The sequence below is a fragment of the Glycine soja genome, chromosome 15 (genome assembly GCF_004193775.1).
Source record: "Glycine soja cultivar W05 chromosome 15, ASM419377v2, whole genome shotgun sequence".
Classification (NCBI taxonomy): domain Eukaryota; kingdom Viridiplantae; phylum Streptophyta; class Magnoliopsida; order Fabales; family Fabaceae; genus Glycine; species Glycine soja.
The window spans coordinates 23,133,187-23,142,396 of record NC_041016.1 but is presented as its reverse complement, the minus strand read 5'-3'; the positions used below and the strand labels follow the sequence as shown (position 1 = coordinate 23,142,396).

General features: G+C 43.1%; 1 pseudogene; it reads right to left on the bottom strand.

The window, feature by feature from the left end:
• Positions 1-740: 740 nt before the first annotated feature.
• On the bottom strand, positions 741-1,671 carry LOC114385967 (annotated as a pseudogene).
• Between the last annotated feature and the right edge of the window lie 7,539 nt (positions 1,672-9,210).

Sequence of the window (9,210 nt, the reverse complement as noted above, 5' to 3'; positions counted from 1 at the left end):
CACCCACATACACACACACACACACAGAAACACACACACACACAACCACACACACAGAAACACACACACACCCACACCCACACACACACACACAGCCACACACACACACACAAAAACACACACACACACACACACACAGAAAAACACACACACACACAGCCACACACACAGGCACACACATAGAAACACACACACACACACACACACACACACACACACACACACACACACACACACACACACACACACACACACACACACACACACACACACAGAAACAGCCACACACATACACACACAAACACAGAAACACACACACAGACAACCACACACATAGAAACACACACACACACACACACACACAGAAACACACACACACAACAACATACACACAGACAGCCACACACACACACACAGAAACACACACCCACCCACACCCACACACACACCCACACCACACCCACACACACAGAAACACACACACACCCACACACACACACACACACACACAGAAACACACACATACCCACACCCACATACACACACACACAACCACACATAACCACACACAGAAAATACTAGTACTACAAAAATGTTAAGGTAGTTTTCCTTTAGCACAAGATTAACGAACAAGATATCTAAGCAGCAACTTTTCCCTTTCCTCCTTCCCTTCCCTACTTAATCTCCACTGCCTAATTCTCCTAATTAACTCAATAAACGATTAATTCTCCCTGGCTAGTTCAGTTTCCATCACCAGCAGCTTTCAAGTAATTAAGTGTCTCACCACCATCACCATAATGGCCACTAGAGTTTCCTCCTCTGCCCTCACCAGAGATTCCAATATCTTGCTTGCCACTACCAATGCGTACAAAGTCCGGAAACCCTCCTCCGGTTCTTATGGTTGCATTGCCTCCAACATTAGTGGCTTCACTTTGCAGCATGTGGAGGCCTTGACTTCGACTGGAGCTCATGCCAAGTTGGTTGTGCATGCCTTGCTGCTGTTGAAGCACTGAGAAAGGCTGTTGCAGTGATATCCCCAAGAGTATGATGTACTTGACCAGCCAATGGAGATGGTTGTGGTTGAGAATCAACTATTGCAACTAGGTACATGAGATTTCTCTGCAGCCTTGATTGGTTCCTGAAATAATGAGAAGAGGATCATTATGATGTTTTAGGACCACAGCAAAAGGAATAGAAGAGGAGCGAGAATCCGATGCTAAGATGTTAAGGGAAAAATCCAATAATTGTTTCGGCTTTCTATCTCAAGGCAAGCAAGGAGAATTTTGATTTCTAGAAGAAACTTTTTCGATTTATCTAATTAAGCAACACCTCCTTAATGAATTTGTCCAAGTTCATGAATGAATAACCACTGGGTGTAGTGGCTTCCTCTGCCTTCTTCTTCAACTTCACGATCTTTTGTCTCATTTTGTTTCCTTTCTCTCCCGCCATGAAGTCATTGACCAGCTTCTCCACCTCTTCTCTCTTCACATTGGTATCAATTTCAATCCCAATTTCCCATTCTTTGCAGATATATCTGCAGTTTGTTGGCTGATCTGCAAAGAATGGCTAACACAGAATTGGTACTCATGATACACAGACCCTCATGATACAGACACACACACATATACCCAACTACAATAATAAAGCATAAGCACCCTTGAAACCCAGCATTTGAAATTAGTTACATAAACAACTGCTTATGTCTATATTTGTCTGTAATTGAATTTTACCTTTTGTATGTTCTTGTATGTGATCAGTGTAATTTGCTATATAAACAACTGTTGTTTATGGTGAGTGAACCTTAGATTCCCGTTTGAGACTGAATGCAATGACTCTTGCGGATAATTTGCATTAGTCATTATATTTAGTCTTGAATTGCTCGTTTGGACAGTTTGGGGAGACTGGTATTTTTATGTTAGATTCATTCGTGAAGGTTATTATTATTTTCATTAATTTGATTAAATTTCAGTTCAATGCATTTCAAGTTGTTCTCCGAGTGCATACTTGATTATCTAGAAATTCATTTGACCGATGTCATGTTGTGTACTTGGAGACCAATGCGAAATGATGCCGAAATTTAGTCAAATTTTTGTAAATAATGGTAACCCTGCGTTTGAAGCTAACATAAAAGACAATTTTCCTAAATGGGATAAGGCCACACCTATAAATAAAAAAGGTGAGATTTTCATGCATGGAATTGCTTAGATGGATCGAAGTTGGATGAATGAAAGTCACATGAGCCCAGAATATGAGGATGGCGTCGAACAGTTCTTGCAATTTGCTTTAGAAAGAGGTCGACCGAATGAAGAAGGAAAATATTATTGTCCTTGCATCAACTATTTGAATGGAAGACGGCAATTACTCGATGACATACGAGACCATCTATTGTGTGATGGGATTAAGAAGAATTACACGACGTGGATATGGCATGGTGAAGTCACAGACATGCAGAGTGAGTCCCAATCTAAACCGTTTGATGTAGAAATGGGAGATCGATTAGAGGAAATGATTCGTGACCTTGGACAAGAGTCTTTCCAGTGAGCACACGCCCCTGTGTATGAAGGATTGCAAAGTGATTCTAAGAAGCCTTTGTATGTAGGGTGCAAGAATTCCTTAACCCTGTTGTCTGCTGTGTTAAGTCTGGTTAATGTGAAGGCTAGGTATGGGTGGAGTGACAAAAGTTTCACCTCACTGCTTGAGGTAGTGCACAATCTGCTTCCAGAGGACAACACATTGCCTAAAAGTTATGCCGCAACGTGCCCTTCGCGGGCGAGCGAGGGCGAGGCTCACGGGTGCGCTTTCCAAAGGAGGAAAGATGCGCGGAGTCGCCACCAACGTTTATTTGTGGGAAACGTCGGGAAAACCGAAGGAAACCGGTCAAAATGAAAATTCTAAGTTCGGGAGTTCTATTTACGCTTGAGGAAGGTATTAGCACCTCTCACGTTTGTCTCGAAGGACAACAGTCTATTTTTTAGAATTGTGGAATTGTGTTATCTTAACTTTTATTTCTTTTTATTTTTTGAGGTCGACAAAAGCGGGGCTTTTGCTCCTACGTACCCTCCTTTGGAGAGGAAATCAGACCTACGTAGTTCTTTCTAACGCGTGAATCAAGCGATTCTTTTTTACTTGAAGGGTGATCATTTTTAAGGCGTTGGACCTTAAAAAATGATCCATTTTACTTGGTAAGAAACTGAAATGATAAACTTTCAAAAACCTATTTTTTGTGGACGAGCTTGACTAGGCGAGTTGATTTTAGCCTTAGTTTCACTTTAGTTATTAGTCAATTCAATTAAGAATGAGAAATCCCAAAGAGAAAACGTCCGATTGATTTTTTGCTTTTACTTTACTAAAAGGTATTTTTTGATTATTATATTATTTATTTTACCTCTTTTTTGATTTCCAACATGGTTACAGCACGACCGAACGGTCTGAATTCATTTTAACCAAAATTAACGGATGATACAATTCAAACGATCGGTGGAAATTTATTTTATTTTTAGATTAGGCGAGAAATGACTTAAATAAATGGCTTAAGCACGTCAAAAGTGGGTATAAAAAGTAAATGAAAACGAGAATAAAAATACATGAAACAAAATGTGGACCACCACGGGTACATAGAATGAATTGAAAAGCTCGGTTTGAGGTACTTACCCGTTGAAGACTGAAGAAAACGAAGAACGAACGATGAATCTTGAAGAACGGTCGAGAATCTTCACGTAATTTGTCACGGAAGCGTTACGGAAGCGCCTCGGCTTGGATTTTCTTCACGGAAATAATTTTCCTCAGCAATTTCGAGAGAGAGAGAAGTGCCTAAGAGGCTGAACCCTTTTCTTCTTCACTTCTCCCCCTATTTATAGCAAAATGGGGGCGAAGCTTGCCACCCAGTTCACCCAGGCGAGCTCAGCTCGCCCAGGCGAGCAAGGTTGCTTCCTCCAGAAGCAACAGCCTTCTGGAGGGCCCAAGTGGGCCTGGTTGCTATTTGCACCCCCTTTTTACTAAATGCACCCCCTTCTTTTTTTTTTGGTAATTCTTTTTCCGTAACGTTACGAAACTTCACGAATTTCGTAACGATGCTTATTTTTCTTCCGCAAGGTTACGAATCCTTACGGATTATGTATTTACTCTTTTTTAGCTTTCCAAGAAGTTACGAAAACTTACGGATTGCGCAAAAACACCTCTTTTTGATTTCCGTCACATTACGGAATTTCACGGATTGCGCAAGCCTGCTTCCTTTTGATTTCTGACACGTCTCGGGACTTCATTCATTGTGCAACCAAGGACGCCAAGTGTCTTGAAGCGATCAATCAAAGGTTGTATATCATCAAATAATAATCCCCGGACGAAATTAGGGTATGACAGTTGCCCCTCTTTACTTACCTCTCATCGGAGATAAGGGGAAAGCAAAGATAGGACACTGATTTCGTCCGTCCTGCCCTTTCCGTGATGACGACTCTCGTCTCTACTCCTTCTCTTTTTCTTCTCCACAAAACAAAATACAAACAACAACCAGAACAACGAATATAATATACATATACACATATACACATATTTGGCGAAGGGACCGATCCGGAAAAACAACAGAATAACGTGTTTCCCAGTCACCAGAGGCTTCACGCTTGATAATGGAGGACACATGAACAGCGCTAGGCAATAACATTCATGGGGCTCCAAAAAAGGAGAGAATGGAGGATTGCCTTGAGGGTCCGCACTTAGGCAATCATGAAACACAGCTCCAAACTCGAAAGTGGAGGACACATGAACAGCGCTAGGCAATAACATTCATGGGGCTCCGAAAAAGGGTGAGAATGGAGGATTGCCTTGAGAGTTCGCACTTAGGCAATCATGAAACACAGCTCCAAACTCGAAAGTGGAGGACACATGAACAGCGCTAGGCAATAACATTCATGGGGCTCCGAAAAAGGGTGAGAATGGAGGATTGCCTTGAGGGTCCTCACTTAGGCAATCATGAAACACAGCTCCAAACTCGAAAATGGAGGACACATGAACAGCCCTAAGCAATAACATTCATGTGGCTCCGAAAAAGGCTGCGAATGGAGGATTGCCTTGAGGGTCCTCACTTAGGCAATCATGAAACACAGCTCCAAACTCGAAAATGGAGGACACATGAACAACCCTAAGCAATAACATTCATGTGGCTCCGAAAAAGGGTGAGAATGGAGGATTGCCTTGAGGGTCCTCACTTAGGCAATCATGGAACACAGCTCCAAACTCGAAAATGGAGGACACATGAACAACCCTAAGCAATAACATTCATGTGGCTCCGAAAAAGGGTGAAAATGGAGGATTGCCTTGAGGGTCCTCACTTAGGCAATCATGAAACACAACTCCAAACTCGAAAATGGAGGACACATGAACAACCCTAAGCAATAACATTCATGTGGCTCTGAAAAAGGGTGAGAATGGAGGATTGCCTTGAGGGTCCTCACTTAGGCAATCATGAAACACAGCTCCAAACTCAAAAGTGGAGGACACATGAACAGCACTAGGCAATAACATTCATGGGGCTCCGAAAAAAGGTGAGAATGGAGGATTGCCTTGAGGGTCCTCACTTAGGCAATCATGAAACACAGCTCCAAACTCGAAAATGGAGGACACATGAACAACCCTAAGCAATAACATTCATGTGGTTCCGAAAAAGGGTGAGAATGGAGGATTGCCTTGAGGGTCCTCACTTAGGCAATCATGGAACACAGCTCCAAACTCGAAAATGGAGGACACATGAACAGCCCTAAGCAATAACATTCATGTGGCTCCGAAAAAGGGTGAGAATGGAGGATTGCCTTGAGGGTCCTCACTTAAGCAATCATGGAACACAACTCCAAACTCGAAAATGGAGGACACATGAACAGCCCTAAGCAATAACATTCATGTGGCTCCGGAAAAGGGTGAGAATGGAGGATTGCCTTGAGGGTCCTCACTTAGGAAATCATGAAACACAACTCCAAACTCGAAAATGGAGGACACATGAACAGCCCTAAGCAATAACATTCATGTGGCTCTGAAAAAGGGTGAGAATGGAGGATTGCCTTGAGGGTCCTCACTTAGGCAATCATGGAACACAGCTCCAAACTCAAAAGTGGAGGACACATGAACAGCCCTAAGCAATAACATTCATGTGGCTCCGGAAAAGGGCGAGAATGGAGGATTTCCTTGAGGGTCCTTACTTAGGCAATCATGAAACACAGCTCCAAACTCGAAAATGGAGGACACTTGAACAACCCTAAGCAATAACATTCATGTGGCTCCGGAAAAGGGTGAGAATGGAGGATTGCCTTGAGGGCCCTCACTTAGGCAATCATGAAACACAACTCCAAACTCGAAAATGGAGGAGACATGAACGAAAACTCAATTCATGGAGCTCCGAAAAAGGTTGGCGGGACCGATTGGTCCACCGGGCTTTTCCACCTAAAAGGCAAACATGCTTTTTGCAAAGAAAAATAAATCATTCGCGAGAGCACCATATCTTAGAGAAACAATATACTTGTGCTACGGGTAATTTTCCTTGTGTCGCAACCTACCCTTCGGCGGGAGGGCGACGCGAGACTCGCGGGATGCGTATTCCACGAAAGGAATACGCGCGGAGTCGCCACCAACGTTTATTTGAGGAAAACGTCGGAAAAACCGGAAAAGACGCGATCTACGAACTTTTAAGTTGAAAGGTTCGGGAGTTGTATTTACGCACGGGGAAGGTATTAGCACCCCACACGCCCGTCCCAAGGGACGACAACCTTTAATCGAATGTGCAAACATGACTTTGATTTTTATGTTCCCTTTTATGTTCTTATATCCTTTATACCCTTTTTATATTTTTTCTTTTTTGTGGTCGACAAGGGTGTTTCCCTTTGCTCCTACATATTCCTCAATTTGGGATGAGAAAATCAGACCTACGTAGTTCTTTTTTATCAAGTGATTCTTTTTTACTTTAAGAGGTGATCATTTTAAGGCGTTGGACCTTAAAAATGATCCATTTTACTTAGTGAGAAAATGAAATGACAAACTTCAAAAGCCTATTTTTATGGACGAGCTTGACTAGGCGAATTGATTTTAGCCTTTAGTTTCACTTTAGTTATTAATCAATTCGATTAAGAATGAGAAATCCCAAAGAGAAAACGTCCGATTGATTTTCCGCTTTATTTTACTAAAAGATGTCTTTTTGATTATTACATTATTTTTTACCTCTTTTTGATTTCCAACGTGGTTACGGCACGACCGAACGGTCGGAATTTATTTTAACCGAAGTTAATGGATAACACAATTCAAACGTTCGGTGGAAATTTATTTTATTTTTAAGTTAAGCGAGAAATGACTTAAGTAAAATGGCTTAAGCACGTCAACAAGGGGTATAAAAAGTAATCAAAACGAGAATAAAAATGCACGAAACACAATGTGGACCACTACGGGTACATAGAATGAATCGAAAAGCTTGGTTCGAGGTACTTACCCGTTGAAGATCGAAGAACGATGAAGAACGAATGAAGAACGTCGAAGAACGGTTGAAACCTTTGCAAAATTCCTCACGGAAAACGTTACGGAAACGTTTCGGAAGCGCCTCGGCTTAAATTTTCTTCACGGAAACGATTTTTCCAAGCAAATTCGAAAGAGAGAGAAGTGCCAAAGGGGCTGAACCCTTTTCTTCTTCACTTCCTCCCCTATTTATAGCAAAATAGGGGAGGTGGTTGCCGCCCAGCTCGCCCAGGCGAGCTCAGCTCGCCCAGGCGAGCCAGGTTGCTTCCTCCAGAAGCAACAGCCTTCTGGAGGAATATTCTAGAGGGCCCAAGTGGGCCTGGGTGCTATTTGCACCCCCATTTTTACTAAGTACACCCCCTCTGCTTTTTTGGTGATTCTTTTTTTCGTAAAGTTACGGAAACTTACGAATTTCGTAACGATACTTGTTTTCTTTCCGTAATGTTACGGAACCTTGCGGATTACATAATCATCCCCCTTTTGACTTACGGAATGTTACGGAACCTCACTTAATTATGCAACGATGCTTCCATTTGATTTCCGGTGTGTCACGGAAACTTACAGATTGTGCATCAATATTTTTTTGGTTTTTCGGCATGTCCTGGAATTTCACAAATTGCCTAATGATGGGTACCAAGCACCTCACAAGGACCAAAGAAAGGTCGCATGTCATCAAGCAAAAGTCCCCGGACGAAATTAGGGTATGACAGTTGCCCCTCTTTACTTGTCTTTTATTGGAGATAAAAGGAAAGTAAAGATAAGACACTAATTTCGTTCCTCTCGATTTGACGAGAGTCGCGGGTGACCATAAAATCTCCACATGCAAATGACTTGTTGCTCCCGGAATTTCACAAATTGCCTAATGATGGGTGCCAAGCACCTCACAAGGACCAAAGAAAGGTCGCATGTCATCAAGCAAAGGTCCCCGGACGAAAATTAGTGTATGACACTAATTTCGCTCCTCTCGGTTGACGAGAGTCGCGGGTGACCATAAAATCTCCACATGCAAATGACTTGTTGTTCCCGGATTTTCACAAATTGCCTAATGATGGGTGCCAAGCACCTCACAAGGACCAAAGAAAGGTCGCATGTCATCAAGCAAAGGTACCCGGATGAAAATTAGTGTATGACACTAATTTCGCTCCTCTCGGTTGACGAGAGTCGCGGGTGACCATGAAATTTCCGCATGTAAATGACTTGTTGTTCCCGGAGGAACAAAAGGTGCAGAAGACTATGTCAGCCTCTGCATGCTATCAAGCGTTCTGTCTTACAGATAGCAAAAGAATGTTTATACGGATAACCACTCGGGTATTTCCGCGTATCATCGGGCCCGCCGCCTCTGGATGATACAAGGGTGCAGAATGACCAAATTTGGTCTCTGCTTGTCATCGGGCCCACCGCCTCTGGATGACAAAAGGGTGCGGATAACCGTAAGGTATCTCCGTGTATCATCGGGCCCACCGCCTCTGGATGATACAAGGGTGCAGAATGACCAAACTTGGTCTCTGCTTGTCATCGGGCCCGCCGCCTCTGGATGACAAAAGGGTGCGGATAACCGTAAGGTATCTCCGCGTATCATCGGGCCCGCCGCCTCTGGATGATACAAGGGTGCAGAATGACCAAATTTTGTCTCTGCTTGTCATCGGGCCCGCCGCCTCTGGATGACAAAAGGGTGCGGATAACCGTAAGGTATCTCCGCGTATCATCGGGTCCGCCGCCTCTGGA